The sequence below is a fragment of the Otolemur garnettii genome, unplaced genomic scaffold (assembly GCF_000181295.1).
Source record: "Otolemur garnettii isolate 467f Iridium unplaced genomic scaffold, OtoGar3 scaffold00054, whole genome shotgun sequence".
Lineage (NCBI taxonomy): Eukaryota > Metazoa > Chordata > Mammalia > Primates > Galagidae > Otolemur > Otolemur garnettii.
In genome coordinates, this window is record NW_003852449.1 from 4250990 (window position 1) to 4265415 (window position 14426).

The 14426-nt window shown below is 45.7% G+C and overlaps 1 protein-coding gene across 1 annotated transcript in view; it reads left to right on the top strand.

Moving 5' to 3' along the window:
* The window catches only part of NIN (ninein), a 96456-nt gene that overhangs the window by 31733 nt on the left and 50297 nt on the right, over positions 1 to 14426 (top strand). The gene's annotated exons all lie outside the window — the stretch shown is intronic.

The following is a 14426-nucleotide window of genomic DNA, read 5'->3' on the forward strand; positions in this document are numbered from 1 at the left end:
TAAGCACTTTGAGAGCCCACACCTTATCTTTTAGGGGTGAAGCAGCCGGAACCCTTTTGCAGAGCTCAGCAGTTGTCTCAGTTCTTCTTCCAGGTTCTGCCCCATCCGGGCACATCTCACTCTCCAGCCTGGAGATGTGCCTGCTCCCCCTTCACCTCCCTTCTTTTTATTGTGCTCATTGCCATAATCTACCAGCAGCAAAGGAGAAGCAGTAACGTTTCCTTTATTCTTTCCTTATGGCTCATTTACCAGCATCCCATACATAGAGCATGATGGGAAAGGCCTTGCTGAGCAAGCTCTAAGTATTTCCTGCAGTTCCCAGCTCAGGCTGGGGCTGCAGCTGTGTCCGATGCTGCTGTAAGCTGGAAAGGAGACCGAGCATCTCACCTTTCTGTAAGTGGTCTGTAGGCTGACGTGGGATGTGCTTGTGTGGGTCTATGGGGGTGTTTGTTGCTCTCTGACATCTGTGTTCAACTCATTAAAATCTCCAGCAAGCTTCCTCCTAGTAACGACCCCCCACAGTCAGACATCTAGCATCCTCAACTTTCCAGAGCACTCACAAACTCAAAGGTAACTAGAAGGAACCCAAGAACAGGGCAGCGATGCCACTGGCAGTAAGTACTGGTGTTGAGAACACAGGACCCATCTGCTGATCAGCAGTGAAGGTGCAGCCGCAGAAGTGCTACTGAGGAGAGGAAGAGGGGAAACAGTTACAAGAGAGAAAAACCACAGAGTAGAGTAACATAGTGCGGGTAGGAAGCGATGGCCGGAAGCAGAAGAAGCCGTGAGAAGGCAAAGGAAAACATGGCCTGGATTCTAGAACATCATGATGTCTGGAAGCCAGTCAGTGGGGCGGAGGCTGCCTCCCCCCTCAGATAGGTCAGTCGTCCCTCCCCTTTCTTGAGATTTTAGATAGGGACTTTCCCCAGTAAAACACATATACTCACATGCACAAAAATTGTACATGCAAAAGTTCAGAAATGCAGTTACTTTACATACTTTGATTAGTACAGTGCTAATAACATTTATCTTGCTGGCAGGAAGGGTATCATTTTATCACATAAAGTCTGTTTTCGAACCCTGCATAGTATGGAATGTATTTGAGACACTTGTCTGTGGGGGAAAAAAATGGTGATGATGTCTCTGCACGTCAGGGAATAAGTTTTTGCTATTTGGAAAACACTTTAAGTCCAATATCTCATTAGTCCTCAAGGAATTAATATTTGGGCTAAGAAATGAAATGATTCTTAATTTTTGATATGATAGTTTCTAAGTTCTTAGGGCTGACTTGTTGCTGACAGCATCTCTCTTATGTCCCTGGTCCGTCTTCTCTGCTGATGCCGAGTAAAGTTTACTGGTTAAAAAGTGAGGCTTTGGTTTCATGTATAAATAAGACTAGAGGCCTGAGCCCGGGCTGAGTCTCATAGCCTGTGTCTCAGTGAAGACTCTGCTGGTGGCCGTGGCTTCCCTCAGGGGTGATCGGCGCTGTCCTGCCCACTGTCCTCCATGAGTGGCACCGCACAGGGGTGTTTCTCTGGGTTTCTGTCCTTGCCCAGACTCCTACTGACTCAACTTTGACATTCTGTTGTATTCACACCGAATAGCACCTGCGGGAGAGCCAGGTGACACCTTGTTGCCCTGCCTTTGTTTTAATTGCCAAAATGGACAAAACCAAAGCTCATCCAGTTGCATTTTTGCCTAAAAATGAAGTGATGTATAAACTGAATTGAACCTGTCAGTTTTCAAATTCATTGAAAACATTTTTTAAAAATTAAAAAAAAAAATTTTAATTAAAAAAAAATTAATAGGTTCACACGTAATGTTTTTGATGCTTCTGTTGACAGTTAAAAGGGCCCAGCCCAGCTCTGTGCAGCTGCCCTCTCTGGTGCACGAGCAGTGGTCCTGAGGCCCGGCCTGTCAGTGCACCAGACCTGCCGTGCGCTACTGTGTCAGGAGGGTCCCTGCTCCTGGCCGGTGTCCGTGTTACCTCAGCAGTTGAGGGCCACTCTGTTGTCCATCAGAAGTTCACATGTGGGCAGCATGGGCTCGCTCTACACCCCCCTGTCTCCGTCTCCTGGGAGACCCAGGTGATCCTCCCTCTTCTAGGGTGGCCTCCAGTTGGGGGGCGTAGAGACGTCTCTCACTGACCTGTGGAATTTTTTACTCTTAGAAGGAGCTCGGAATCATCAGGAGTTCTTCACTGGGCTGTTGGCTGCGTTTTTCTGCCATTTGGTGGCCTGAGGCCCTTTTGTCTCCGTTCCTTAGAGGGCTCATACTTCTGCTTGGTGCCACCAGGCGATATTAAAGGGGGGAGCGAGGCTGGCGTCCCCTGCCTGGAACATTTCATAAGGAGTAGTGTGTGGGGGGGGGGGAAGCTGCAGATGGGCCTTCTTCCTTCCGATTTCTGGGCTTCCGGTGACCCCTGGGTGCTGGCCTGCCTGCCGACGCAGTTTCCCCTGCTCTGAGATGTCTGATTTTTCCTGAAGTGAAAAAGTAGAGGTTTTTAATGAAGACAATAGAAGAGCCTGAACCCGATGTTATGAATTAAAAGTCTGACTGTTGCTTCCTGACAGGAGACTAATTTTAGCTCTAGGTTGAAGCAAAGAATAATTTTATTTTTCTGAGGACTTGTGGAGGCTGGGCAGTGGAATGGAGTGGTGCCATTCACGCTGTCCCATACACGCTGTCCTCTTGCAGGGAGGCTCACTTCTAGCTAGTCACCCTATGGGGGATAAGTGAACCACAGTCCTCTGGAAGGATAAGACTCTCTCCTCCCTTTCCCTGCAGGGTGATTCAGTAGTGGGAAGGCTGCTACAGGTCCCCAAGAATTCACTCCCAGACTCCTGGGGCAGAGGTTCATGTGATTTTTTTTTCTGCATCCTTATTTACGAGGCCTTCTCCCATAAGTATAACCAAAATTACAGGGAATTCTCAGTGACTCCTGGGAATAATTCTCTGCAGTCTGCAACTCCACCCTCTCTCCTGTTCACAAAACATCTAGAAATACAAGAGAGGGTGAAGCTTTTATAGAGATTGCTTAGAAGCAGTTTGTATTTAATGTGAGTGCTGTGCGGAGCGTCAGGCTTCATTACTCACAGGGGACTGGACACTGGTGACCACTCAGGGGGCATCATTGTGACCTGGTGCCGAGGGTGAAGACCCCTGTGCTGTGAACGTGAGGGGGCAAAGATTCTGCCACCCCCATTGTCCCTGAATGAATACAATGCTTGAAGGTGAACCTTGTTACAAAGTGTTCCTACTCACATCTGACTTTTATTTCAGGTTATACACCTTAAAACTGCAACATAAAATATAAACATTTTAATAGTCTCTGTCCGATTCTCCTGCCCCATGCTTTTGTCAGACAATTTGATTCTTTTCTGCTGGAACAGAAGATATCTAACCTAGCTGCTGAGCGTGTCTCTACCAAGTTTAGTTTACAAGGTCAGTGCAGCCGTTCAGTAGGGAAAGACTGCTGTGATCTTGCTAAACTGTCAGCACTGAAATGTGTGTTTCAGCATTTGGTTTGGAAACCCAGAAGCAGGATGTTTTAATTCACAAGTGACAGGTGGGTCCCACCACGGGGCTGCAGTGTGTGTGCAACTTGCAACTGAGCGTGTTTACCTGGCAGACGGATGCCCTGTGAGTCTGACCTCTCATCTCAGTGGTATGATAAGAAAGTAGTGATTTTTCACGGGATTATTTTCACCCAAGTCAATTCAACTGGACGTTCTGTTCTGGATTCACCCAGACTAACAAAGGGCACTTTCTTGATTCCTGCCCGAGGTGTGATTTGTGAGGTTTCTGTGGTCCCCTTTTTTGCTTCGTTGAGAAAACACGGTGAGATTTTAGATGAGCAAACTCTCCCTCCTGTTGTCTGAGGAGCTACTGAGCTGACCTTGAATTTTATGCTCATGTTTCTTTTGAGGGTGGGTGGAAGAGGAAAAAAACAAAGCTAAACTAATTCTCAGTTCCACTCTCTATTCCTCAGACCCGGGAGGAAAGGTCGCACAGTACAATTGGGGCAGAGCCGCTTAGCTTTCTGCCCTGCTTGAAACAGGGCACACCTTGTTCACTGTTCTCCTCCTCAGGGAATTAGTCGGGTCTAATAAGATTCTTATCAACAGCCAGGGGCTTTAAACAATTATTTCTTCAACTGTGGACTATAGTAGTGTAAACCAAAACTATTGACTTACACGGTGCAGTTTATGTGAGAAGCTGAGAGGATGGGAAAGCTGGTGGCTGCATTACACACAAATCCAGTTGGGACCGTGGGCAGAAGAGGATGTCAGGTTTTTTAAAAGCTTTAAAAAAAAAAAAGAAAGAAAGAAAGAAACTGATTTCACTACCCTCCATAAAAGCAAACTTCTTTGAGACGTGTGAAACTGACTTCTCTTTTCCCTCTTCATTTCCATATATGCATAACTTTGCAGTGAAGCTTCATGAATTATTCAGCTGCCTTGTATACAGTCAATAGTTCATTCTGGAGTAAACTTCTTAATAACTGAAAGAAAGTTCTGCTCAGATCTTTTGTAGTTGAAACGTAGCAATTTTCTCATTACTCCCTTGTTACATTTTTTTTTGACTCTGTCCTTGACAAAGCAAACCGTTTCATCACAGATGCCAGCTGTTCTTATCAAATACGATGTCATCAGGATAGATTTTTTTTATTAATGGAATTCCAGTGTTCCCTTTTGTAGTTCTTAATTATGTAGCTGTTCCTAGAGATGAAACGCTCATTTAGATGCAATTGTAAGTCACTTGAAAGTGGTATAGAGGAGCCCTTTGTAGCTGGCAAGATGGCTCGGCACCTGTAGCTCAACTGGCTAAGGCGCCAGCCATATACACCAAAGCTGCTGGGTTTGAATTCAGACCAGGGGCTGCCAAACAACAATGACAAGTACAACCAAAAAACAGCTGGGCATTGTGGTGGGTGCCTGTAGTCCCAGCTACTTGCAAGAGGATCACTTAAGATGAGGCAAGAGAATCACTTAAGTCCAGGAGTTGGAGATTACTGTGAGCTGTGATGCCACCACACTCTACCCAGGGCAACTGCTTGAGGCTCTGTCTCAAAAAAAAAAAAAAACATAGCTGACAAGATGCCTTTTGCCCTAACACCTCCTTTCCTGCCTGGGTGACCTGTGAAGTCTTCCTGACTTAATCCTAGAGGGCTTCCTTTGGAGTCCAGCCCCTACCCTACCACCTTCCAGATCAATAATTTCTAATATTTATTTTCTAACTAGAAACAAAAACAGATAAAAAACCAAAAATTAACGAGTCAATTGTAATGATGATAGTAACATTTTCCAAGTATATATTATTAAATATTTCCCACATAGAAAAGTAACGTTCAGTGCCCATTGTGTATCTATGAGGAATAGGAAAGGTATTTTTAAAAAAATCCCTTTAAAGACTTTAAAATCCAGGGAACCAAAATCAGTTCCCAGCCTCAGTAGGAGAAGAGACTTAAGGATCAAACTCTTAGTTGAGCTTCCCTCACCCCCATAGTACTAAAGGCTTCCTGGCAATGTAGTGGGACTTATTTCAATGTTTATGCATTTAAAAATCATGTATGAGGGGCCAGGCACAGTAGCTCACACCTGTAATCCCAGCACTCTGGGAGGCCAAGGCAGGTGGAACTCACTTGAACTTACAAGTTCGAGACCAACGAGACCCCATATCCAAAATAAAAAATAATCAGGGGTTGTAGCAAGCTCCTGCAGTCCCAACTACTGGGGAGACTGAGGCAAGTGGACCACCTGAGCCCAAGAGTTTGAGGTTGCTGTGAGCTATGATGCCATGGCACTCTACCGGGAACAAGAAAGTGAGACTCTATCTCAAAAAAAATAAAAATCATATATTAGATTTCTCCATCACACATGAAATTCAGTTTAGTGGGCTACAGGATCCTGGGCTGAAAATTATTTTGTTTGAGAAGGTTAAAGGCCGATGACCATCCTCTTCTGACTTAAAAAGTTTTGGCTGAAAACATTTTCCAAAAATCTGTAGTCATCCAGATATTTGCCCTCTGTAGGTAAGACTTCTCTTACACCTGGCTGCTTGCAGGATTTTGTCCTTCCTGTTAACTTCGGCAAAGTTCATAACAGTGTGTCCAGGAGATGCTTTGTTTGGATTCACTCATGCTGGGATTCTTAAACTACCTCCTATCTGAATTTCTGTATCTCTTGCAAAGCTTGGGAAATTCTCTACCATAATGTCTTGGAGTAGAGCCTCTGTGCCTTCAGGACCATCCTCTTCTCCTTCAGGAATCCCTGTAATTTGGATATTTGATCTTTTGGAATGATCCCATAACTCTCTCAGGGAATGTTCTGTTCTCATTCTCTTTTTTTCTGCCTCTTTGAATGCTTGGAATAGTTCACAAGTCTTGTCTTTAATTTCTGACATTCCTTCTTCTCCCTGTTCAGCTCTATTACTGAGGGTCTCTACTGTGTTTCGAAGCTCCTCAAATGCCTTTTTCATTTCCTTATCTGTCCTCATTATTTCCATTTCCTTGGTGACTTTGTCTTTGAATTCATTAATTTCTTGACACAACTTTTCAATGTTTTTGGATTTCTATTTCCATATTTTCCTCCGTTTAAATCATCTTACTTGCCATCCATATCCTGAATTGTTTCTGACATTTCAACAGTTTCTCTCTGGATGGTATTTTCGGTTGTATCTGCTTTATAATCCCTTGGGGGAGTTGATCTGCTCTGATTGTTCATGTTGCTGGCGTTCTTCTGCTGGTTCCTCCCCATGAGTATGTTCAACTTTTTTTTTAAATATATTAATTATACTTTTCTTAGTTGAAATGGTAGGTTGCCCCTGAATAATTGCTGAGAGATAATCATATCAGGGATCCTTAGGAAACACTGTACTAACCTATTTGGCAATTAAATCTGGCAGGGTGAGATTGCTTGGGAGGCCCCAGGAACTGGCACTAACCATCTATTCTCCAGTAAGCTGGGGCTGATGATTATGGCTTTTCCCCTCAGCAGGTGTCCTCAAACTACGGCCTACGTCCTGTGGGCCACATGCAGCCCGCCGAGGATATTTATCTGGCCCACTCAGTGTTTTTGCCACTGCTGCCTGTCCTGCTTAGCAGCCAACTTGTCCCGGGGCCCACAGTCCGGCCCTTCAACAGTCGGAGGGACAGTGAACTGGGCCCTTATTTAAAAAGTTTGAGGACCCCGCCATACAGCTTCACAAAGGTCCCTTTCAGGGCTACAGCCAGAGATTCTGAGGCCCCACAACCTGGCTCTGTCTTGATGTCATCCTGCCTTCTACCCAATCCTAAGAAATTATACAGCATTTCCCTGGAATCCCTGCAGCCCCATCGCCACCGGGGATAGCTGAAAGAGGGGACTCCACAGACAGACCTGCTAAATCTGCCCCTCACTGTTGGAAGGCTACCACCACTCAAAGATTGGTGGGTAAAAGACTAAAATTTAAGACTTGAAACAATAAAAATTCTAGAGGAGAATGTGAGAAAAACACTTGAAAATATTGGCCTGGAAAAAGATTTTATGAGGAAGAGCCCCCCTGGCAATTGCAGCAACACCAAAAATAAATACCTGGGATTTGGTCAAGCTAAAAAGCTTCTGCACAGCTAAGGGTACCATGAACAAAGGACACAGACAGCCTCAGAATGGGAGGTGAGTTTTGCATGTTATGAACCTGACAAAGTCCTGATAACTGGAATCTACAGAGAACTCAGTCAACAAGAAAAGAGGAAACCATTTCTATGTGGACAAGAGACTTGAACAGAAACTTCTCTGAAGATGACAGGTGAATGGCCAACAAACACATAAAAAAATGCTCATTGTCCCTAGTCATCAGAGAAATGCAAATCAAAACCATTTTGAGATATCACTTAACTCCAGTAAGATGAGCCCACATCACAAAGTCCCAAAATGGCAGATGCTGATGTAGATATGGAGAGAAGGGAACACTTCTACACTGTTGGAGGGATTGCAAACCATACAACCTTTATGGAAAGAAATATGATGAATTCTCAAAGAAGTAATAGTTGACCTTCCATTTGATCCTGCAATTCCGTTGCTAGGTATCTACCCAGAAGGACAAAAATCATTTTACCACAAAGACATTTGTACCAGAATGTTTATTGCAGTTCCATTCATAATTGCCAAGTCATGGAAGCAGCCCAAACCCACCAACCCATGAATGAATCAGTAAATTGTTGTATATGTATACCATGGAATACTATTCAGCCATAAAAACAATGACTTTATGTCTTTTATGTTTACCTGGATGGAGTTGAAACACATTTTTCTTAGTAAGAAGAATGGAAAAAAAGTATCTAGCATGTTCGATACTAATATGAAAGCAATATATAAACAATTACAGTCCCATATGAACAATAAAACACAAGTATAGTCCGGGGGCATGGGGGGGAGGGAGAGAAGACGGAGGGGGGAGGGGGGAGGCAATTGGTGGGATCCCCCCGAAGGTGCAGCTGGTGAAGGTGTGTTCACCACCCCCCCCCCGGGTGAGCGGCTCTTCTACAGCTTGAACTTTACCCTGGAAGTGATAATGTAACCTACAAATTTGTACCCTCATATTAACTTGAAATTTAAAAAATTAAAATCATATATTAAAGATAGAGGCCCTAATTTGCATTGTAGTTGGACAGCTCTGGGTTGAGCAGCTTGTCCCTGAGTTCAGAACAGAGCCTGGGAGCTGGGCGGTGTGGCTTCCCGTTGCCTTTGTCTTCAAGGGCGGCACAGCGGAAAATGAGGAAAATGAGCCCCAGTCCTGGGAAGTGTGTCCCAGTGGAAACAATAGCCAGCCCTGCCAGGCACACTTAGCTTCTGATTCCCTGCTTGGAGTGCGGGCTTTATAAATATTTAGGACCATGAGTGCAGTATACACATGGGTGATGTGTTCTTAAAAGTTTAGAGTTTTATTCTAAGCATTCTCTTCACACCGATTTCTGTCTTTCTTTAGAGACTTCCTGTGCTTAGCTAAGTTGGGGTGCTCTCTTTAGTGCATGCTACAGCTCAGTTTGTTTGGGGAGCTGTGTTGTTCTAGCACATTTCTGTTCTCCTCTTTCTTGGTTTGCAAGGCTTTCTTTTTTCAAAAAAGAAAAAAAACTCTGCTTCAGGCTCCGGGGCTGCTGAGATCAGCTCGGCAACCTCTGCTGGGAAAGAATAGCCCCATGTGTGCCCCATAATCGTTTTAATTAGCCGTACATTCTGCGGGGCACAGAGGTCTGCACTGGAGCAGATGGCGGGTGTGGGCGGCGGTCAGGCCATTGTGGGCAGGGCTGCGCCAGGCCTGCAGCTGCAGATGCCTGCTCGGCCTCGGGCTGGAAGCCGGGATCCGAGAGGCTCAGGCCATCTGCTCTGCAGTCCAGCAGAGCAGGTGTTTTCCCAAAGAAAGCATTCCTGAAATTGGTGCCGCCTGTGCAGCTGATGTGTGCTGGGCACCCTCGTCCAGCTGTAGGACAACCCAAGAGCCGGCCACAATGGCCAGATGACATTGAGATGCATGACCTCCCTTTGTCTGCCCTGAGGCGGGTGAGGACTGCCCTCTGTAGCAGCCAACCTCTGACCTGGCCCGCTGTGTTCATGGGGCTGTTGGCCAGTACACTTGGCAGGGTAATGAGGAGACACTGGGAAACCCCTGCCAGCTGTGACTGCTTTGGGGACAGTGAGTCCAGGGGAAGCCCTGATCCTATGTTGAATCTAAAGTTGACAGCTTCATTGTAATCACCAATAGTCATTGTTCACTTGTCCCCAGTGTTATGAGGGTGTGATTGACAAGTTAAAGTTGTATATGGTGTACAGTTGGTATGCATTGCAAAGTGAGTAAACCCAGGTAATTACCCTGTCAAAGCTGTAGTTTTTAAAGAAGGCCTTGTCTGGAAGCCATGGCTCATGCCTATAATCCCAGCACTCTAGGCAGGTGGATCACCTTGAGCAGGACCAGCCTGAGCAAGAGTGAGACCCTGTCTCTTCTAAAAATAGAGAAACTAGCTTGGTGTGGTGGCCGGCACTTGTAATCTCAGCTATTCCAGAGGCTAAGGCAGTGGGATCACTCAAGCCCAAGAGTTTGACTGCTGTGAGCTATGATGCCACGGCACTCTACTCAGGGCAGCAGAGTGAGACTCTATCTCAAAACTAACTAAATAAATAAATGCTCTTCTGGGTTTGTTCTTAAAGCTGACCCTGGCCTGTCTGCTGCTGCTTCCTCCTGCCCTTGTCCTACTTTTGCGCACCTGCGTAGTAAGAGTAGTGATTACAATATTTAGTTACTTCCCAGATGGCTAGTCCTTAGCAGGCACTGTGCTAAGTGCTTTCCAAATCTGAATCCTACCCTCAAAGTCAGGTACTGTTATTCACTTCTCCAAGAGGAAACTGAGGTACCCAGAAGTTACGTAACTGGCCCAGTGTCACACAGCCAGTAAGTGTTGAACTTGAACTTGAACTCAAGAACCCTGGGTGTGGAGTCCAGATCCTGAACTGCGTTGTTGTTCTGGCTGGAATAGTAACAGCTAAGGTTTCCTGAGTGCGGAGTGTGTGCCTCCACGTCCCATCAGGGGGGTAGGGTGCCACCCCACGTCAGCCGGGAAAGTGAGGCCCGCCTCTGCCAGACCCTGTGCTTGTCCACTCCCTGACTCCAGAGCAGGGGCAGCGGAAGTCCCCGGGACTATTTTTATACATCTTCATAGCCATTCTTTCTCCTGTAAGAGGCACATACATGTCAAGGGAAGGCATTAAAAATCCCTTCTCATGAATTTAGCATTGCAAGCACATCCCTGCAACGGTCTCTCCCTTCATCCCCCATTTTTCCAATGATTTCTGTGATTCTGTCCCTCCATTGCTCCGGAGGCCGCTTGCCCGCTTTCCTTGTGCTGGGTATACCCTCAGCAGTGACAGAGCCCTCTTCCAGAACGATGCCTCCTTTCACAGCTGGCGTTCTAGTGGCTGAGTGATCTCATCCCCCAGCCTTCTAACCTGCCTTCCCCTCCTGCTCCCACCCTTTGAGTTGGAGCTATGAGCTGTGAATGAATTGAATCCTCCCCCACCCACCTACCCCTGCCGCAGTTTGTGCTTCCCACCTTTTTTTTTGAGACAGAGCCTCAAGCTATCTGGGTAGAGTGCTATGGCATCACAGCTCACAGCAACCTCCAACTCCAGGGCTCAAGCGAGTCTCCTGCCTCCGCCTCCCTAGTACCTGGGACTACAGACGCCCGCCACAATGCCCGGCTATTTTTTGGTTGCAGCTGTCATTGTTGTTTGGCGGGCCCTAGCTGGATTCGAACCCACCAGCTCAGGTGTATGTGGCTGGCACCTTAGCCGCTTGAGCCACAGGCACCAAGCCTTCCCACCTTCTTATTAAAGGGACAGACCCTTGGTGGGGACTTGGGGGAAGCACAGCATACATGATATCCAGGTGGTAAACTCCGCCTCCGATCGAGAGATCCTTGGACTGAAAATGCAGCCAGCTGTGAGCATCAGTCTGCTTCTCCTATAGCAGGATGGTCCTAGCCGGGTCTGCATTGCTTACGAAGGGTCGTGGGAGGAACGCCTGGGACACCTTACCCCAGAACATTTTAACCATGTTTAAGTTATCCTTGTCCCTGCCACCTTGATTTGCCTAAGGATTTGTGTGCAATCACTGACAGTGAGGTGCTCCCTTGGGGTTAAACCTGATGCTGCAGGGTCCAGGTGGGCTGCCTCTAGAAGGCAGGTCTCAGATGCGGGTCTCTGGTCTCCACACTCAGGAGGCATTGGCCTCGGGAACATTCGCTCACCTGCACGGCACCAGGGTTCCTGAGCTGTCCCTGTGTAGGGGACGCTGCTGACCTTGAAGAGGGGTCCTTACCAAAGGGTGAGAGATTCTTCCTTGAGTCCCCACCAGTCATTGGAAATTAATTTAGTGAAAATGTGAGGGCAGGTGGGCAAAGGAAATAGTGGAAATCATACCTATTTGTGTTCTATAAATGACATTTATAACAGTGAAGGAAATACAATTGTCCCTGGTCCACCAACCAAAGTGTATCTATTTTTATCATCTGCATTCTTTCCAGCCCATGTCTAATTGTGCACTCACTGTCTAGACAGCATTTTGTTAGGGTCTCTCATCAAACATTTTATAAGGTGTTTTTCCCTGTCCCTAAGTGGTTTTTTAATAGTACTGTTAATGGCTACATTATGATGTATCATTCATTACACTTTACCCCTCATTGTTGAATATTTAAATTGTTTTCAATACTTTGTTACAAAAGTACTACAATACACATGTTTATACATATATGGGGGGGTTTGTTGTTGATTTTATTACATTCTGTTATCAAATGAAATTATTGGGCTAGAGAGTATGAACATTTTTTATTGTTTTTAATACATAAAGCCATTTTCTTTACTAAAAAGAGTAATAACCATTTACATTGCCACCAGTAACATATAAAAAGCCTATTTTAAATCCTAACTTAGGCTCAGCACTCATAGCTCAGTGGTTCAGGTACTGGCCACATACACTGAGGCTGGTTCTCGGTGAAGAAGGTTCTCTGTTGCTCACTATTTTAAAGTGAATTGACAAGTAAAAGAGCAGATGGAAGAAACTTTTAAGTAACAATGTGGACACATTGTTGCTTTAGGAAGTAGCAAGGATTTTTCCAAGATCTGGATCGGTGCTACAGCTTTACAACTGTGTTCCCAGCTGGGCTTTCCTCATGGTTTGGGTCCAGGGGTAACATATTCTCTGCTATTTCTCCCATCATTTTCTGCTTTTAAAAATCATCCCTTGCTTGTGATTCAGTAGATTTCATTTTGACTAATGGTTCTTAAACTGTTAAACCCTGGCTCAGCGCCTGTGGCTCAAGCGGCTAAGGCACCAGCCACATACACCTAAGGTGGCGTGTTCGAATCCCCAGCCCGGGCCTGACAAACAACAATGATGGCTGCAACCAAAAAAATGGCAGGGCATTGTGGCGGGCGCCTGTAATCCCAGCTACTTGGGAGGCTGAGGCAGGAGACTCGCTTGAGCCCAGGAGTTGGAGGTTGCTGTGAGCTGTGATGCCACGGCACTCTACCCAGGGGAACAGCTTGAGGCTCTGTCTCAAAAAAAACAAACAAAACTGTTAAACCCTGTTTTATTTGTTGGAGGTAGACTGAATAGATTTAATTCTATGATATTCCCAGTTTATATACTGAGTAATGAATTTTCACAACTTCGGATGCCAGAGTAACATGAGCATTTAAATCATCTGATCTGGTAGAGAAATAAATGTGCAAGGCAGACAGACAGGATGCTTTTACTAGTGGGGCTTTATTGATTTAAATTCTCTTAAATAAAACCTGTGGAATTCTGACCAGAAGTGTAATAAAGTTTATGGAGGACTGTGCTCCACCAGTTCCTTCCCCACCATGCCTCAGACGTCGCCCTCCCAGTTTCAAGATGTGTCTTTATGTAGAAACATGGGCTGAGGGAGCTGATGAAATTATCACACACAAATAAGCGACACCATGTTTCATTGACACCGTGTTTATTAGTGACTTTTAGTTGTAATTGAATGAGTGGTAGTAAACTTGTCTGCTCTGATTTGTGGCCTTTTTGTGCCTTCTGTATGCCAAGAATAATCTGCTTCAGCATTGTCAGTTTGGAGTTTCAGCTTAATGTGGTCAAATTAGGTGAACTCTCTGACTGGGTGCTATCTTCAATTTCTTTCTAAGTAAAATGTAGAGTTGTGAAAATATGGTAGATGGTTGTTCCTCATTGAAGAGGTGAGAACTGGCACGAGTGAGTGTGGAGAATACGGAGATGAGCTTAGGTTGCCTCATAGCAACTTGAACAAAGTGCTGAAAGACCACATTGAATCTGAGTTTAGGTGGCTCACCATCTGCCGTGAGGAATCCAGGCTCTGGAGACAGCAGTTAATTATGCTGATTCTCCTGGGAAGTTTATTTGATTCTAAGATATTAACTAGTCTTGTTCCATTCAGGCATCTCAGAGAATGGGCAGGTTTATTCATAAAGTGAGATCTTTGCTAAGACAGCAGCCCTGTTTTGAAAGGGGATTCACCTTTTCTCAGTTGGGTTTCTTTCAGTGGCTGTACCACCTCCTGATAGCGGTAACTAGGCAGCTCACCAGGGAGGCTCAGGGAGGCTAAAGCCATTTTCTGGGGAGGCCAGGGCCCTGCAGACCTTCTTGTTGCAGCGGGCAGAAGCTGACGTGTGGCATGCTTGGCCAGTGGGACAAGGGCTAGATTTAAGTCCTGGCTGGTACCCCGGCTGGGCACTTCTGCCCACAGTGTATGTTGTCACCTTGAAGAATACCCAGTAGTAATGTAGAATGATAAGGGGGCAAAAGGTCTGCTTCAGATAATTCTTGCTCCTTTTAGTATCTTTACTGGTAACGTGTATTTGGAGCTTGTGCCTTCTAGCCCACTTGTTGTGGGG